This window comes from Tribolium castaneum, chromosome 1 (genome assembly GCF_031307605.1).
Source record: "Tribolium castaneum strain GA2 chromosome 1, icTriCast1.1, whole genome shotgun sequence".
NCBI classification, from domain to species: domain Eukaryota; kingdom Metazoa; phylum Arthropoda; class Insecta; order Coleoptera; family Tenebrionidae; genus Tribolium; species Tribolium castaneum.
In genome coordinates, this window is record NC_087394.1 from 10,412,952 (window position 1) to 10,416,939 (window position 3,988).

The following is a 3,988-nucleotide window of genomic DNA, read 5'->3' on the forward strand; positions in this document are numbered from 1 at the left end:
TTCAGTAAAATATTAATAAATAGATGGTTTAATATAGATGTTTTGAATAAAACTTATAATAAACTGTATGTATTGAGTCCAACAGTTCGATCTGTCATATCTTCTGGGTCATCTTCAGATGCTGAATTGTAGTCTTCAACTGGAGAGCCCGAGGGAAGAAAGTATTTTTCTCCCTTATTTCCCACTCTTAGCTTAGTTGGGAGACGCTTTACACACACTATTTCCACGTAAATACTTATGATATTCGGAAATAAAATTAACTAGACGCCCTCTGGTGATGACTTTTGAACTATGTCGAAAACAGTAAAGAAATTTTCATAATGCCACATTTAACTGACATTTAATGAATTGTTCAACAATTTTGCGTGTATAGTGTTAATTACTTACAATAGAAAGAATTACTTTAAAAGTACGTGGTGGTAAATACTAGCTTTGACTTGGTTCTGTACTTTTTCGTGGTATGAAGTGTTTATTGTTGGAACTTGAAAGTGGATAAAAAGTGAAAAATATTAAAATTTTGATTACGAAGTGTTATCAAACAGCTGTCTAATTAAAGATTATAAGTAATGGATCACAGCGAACACAAAGTTTGGCTCAAGAAACCAATAAATTAGTGAAGTGTTATGAATTTTAGGTTAGAATTTTCCACTGAAAAAATCATGAAATGCTGCGGTAAATCTACAAAACTACAATAAAGATTATCAACTGCTGACACATTTAAACGTAAATTATGCCAAAAGGTAGGCTTTTCAATGTCTTTGTAATAATTTTCCAATAAAGAAAGTGAACCAAACAGTCATTCGTTATTCGTGTTTTCCTCGTCATCTCTCATTTGTCAACATAAGTTTGTTGCATCAAAGATGCAATAATCATTCCGCATAGGCAATGTAATAATTGTGAAGCCCCAAAATTCGTACAACGCTCAAAACATCCGAATAAACATTTTCCCGCCATTTATGGTTACTGTTTTCGACCTAGCTCAGTGGCGCCCCCAACGGTAATTTTACTTCCGAATACTAATGTTTAGTTACACAGTGTCATGTAGACACCAAACTTCAGAAGCTGGTAGCTCGCTTATGGTTGGTCCTACAACAATAAGGCTAGGACCATTTTGTAGGAAATTTCATCAATTTAAATTTTGGTAAGAAGATAAAAATTGATAGAGGTAACCATTTCCGAGATATAAGCAAAAAAACATAAAAGACAGCTTTAGCGGGGACTTTTGATACCCAAGTCTAAAGGAAACTTTTAAAAAAAATTCCATCTCTCTAGGAATTTTTTCCACCGATCGCCTTATTTTTGTCTAATTTGACTGAGTAATAAAAAAAACTGAGTGAACGAACTATGATAATGACAACAGTCCTTAATAATAAGAAATATCAATGGTTGCTTACGCAAATTTTTGGCATTTTAACAGAAGCGCATCAAAATCCACCATGTAAACCGCCATGTAAATGCGTCCTAAAGATATACAGAGTGTTCCATCTAAACCCCACATTAAAGGTATAGGTAATGGCAGTTCTAGTAGTGAAATTCATCTAAAAACATGTCCACAAAACTTTTATTCCCTCTGTGCGGTTTAGAACGAACATTCTGTATAAACTGCGTTTATTTATTAGAACTGATACAGTTTGGATTTATTCTGCAAACATACGCACATTACATCCTGAAAAAACAAACGATGAGTGTTATAAATTTAATCCCAATATTTGATTATAGTTATTGGTTTATTTTATTACTATTAAACTTATTATATTCAATTAAAAAATATTTTTTGGAGTTTCAACATGTTTTTATAACATTATAAAATGAAAAATGTGAATAATGATAATTAAACGAAATGGGAATCATCTGGAAATGATTTCCTTGCTTTGAACAAACTGTTCATCTCAATTGATACATAAACGAATTTCACTCACCAAAAACAAATAATAAAATAAATAAATAAAGAAATATCCTTTGTGAAAACTTTAAGAAATATGCTCTGGCTAGTTTACAAATTAATTCATTCGTGTGAAATCTTTTAATATAAGTTAAAAAAAATATATCAGTGGACAAAGTGATGTGGTTCACACATTCAACAGTTAGTGAGAACGATACCTCTAGAATCGAATACGAAATAGAAATAAACAAAAAATAATAAAACTCTGATACGTTTTACCATAAAGATTTAAGAAAGTTGAGCTAGTTGCCTAAAAAATACCATGAAGACCATGAATAAGGAGACAAAAGAGCTAAATTTTAGCTATTTTCTGCAGTGATTTTTGCCGTTTTAAGTAACATTTTCGAAACTATTTTACAGGATACATTCTTCTACTCGGGCTCAAGGGGAGAAATCTCTTTTAAAATGCAGTCACTGCTTTCTTTAATTCAGAAAAAAATCTGAAAACTGAAAATTTTAAATTCTTGTTCACATCAACAATAAGAATCATTCTTTATTCCTAAGAGTCTATACTTCATGGCCAAAAGAATTTTACTTTCCTTTTAACACTTATTGTTGATGGGAAATAATTTTTTTTTAGGTTTCAAAATTATTTTCTGAATTAAATAAAGCAGTGACCACATTTTAAAAAACTTTATCCCCTTCAGCACAGTACAAAAATGTATCCTGTGAATCAGTTTCAAAAATGTTACTAAAATCACTGCAGAAAATGTCTAAAATTTAATTTTAAATTGTGTTTATCTCTAATAAATTTATTAGTTTTGTACAAACTGTAGCCCAACCCCGGATTTCTCAAATTACTAGTTTTTTTTTTCGTTTTTTGTTGTAAAATTCCCATGAACATTATACAAAATTTTATCTGCAATAAATTTATTAGTTTTGTACAAACTGTAGCCCAACCCCAGATTTCTCAAATTACTAGTTTTTCAATTTTACAATTAAATTTGTATGGTCATAGGTCGCTCTAATGATTTTTTAAATAAATAGTAGCACTTTATAATTATTTGGGTTGTGTAATTATTTAGGGTTTATCATATTTGCGGCTAATGTGTAAATTTTGCCAGTTTGTAAACTGCTGCTTAATTTGTGAACTAGCCAAGCGGTTGGATGTTTTAATAGAAAACGAAGTTTCAACTAAAATAGCGGAAAGTTTACAAACTAGCCAACAATTTTGTAAAGTTTACACATTATCCGGAACATATACTACTATCGTCGAATATACAATTTGATCATACAATAAACTCATATTTGTCTTGCGATAACATTTCTTATCACGCAAAAACTTTTCACTTCCCTTAAACACCATCTAATCAAACTCAAAAAATATTGTGAATTGAAAAAGTCTGCAAACTATTCAGTTCAAACATTTTGACAATATGGCAACAGTGTTCACACATTTCTTGTGCCAAATAAAAATTAAATTTACGTTTTTTGCATTAAAAAAAATCTTTGTTACATGTGTACATCCAATGTTGGATCCTAGTTTCATAAAAATGATAAAAGTAGTCTGGAAAAAAAACACCAACTACGAGGGAAAACAGAACAGAACAGAGGTAAACCGTAACAAATTATTATTAAAAAAAAAGTTCCTTTTACGGATTTTTATTTTTAACTTAGTTACTGAACGAGAATAATTATAAATCCAGTACAAACTGTAGGAAGATGATAATTTTATCACCTTCATTAGCCACAATTTCTTGTTACTATAAAAAGTTAGCGCAGCTGTTATTTTTTACTTCATCCATACCAAATAATTATTTGGACGAGAACGACTATTTTCAAAATTTCAATAAAAATAAGTGTTCAAAATAATGTACACGTCGGCTCTTCCTATTAAATTTTTTGAAGCGGTGAAATAACTTTGAAACTAAGTCACTTGGTTCCAACTTAAGCTAAAAAAAATTATTGATTCCAAATAATACGTTAGGCAAATAACATGTCACAAAAAATACAATAATTAATATTCGTTTGGTGTGTTTAGAGGAATCTTGTAAAATCAGAGGGCTGGGTCGAATTTTTTATATTTTGGGAAAAAGAAAAATACAA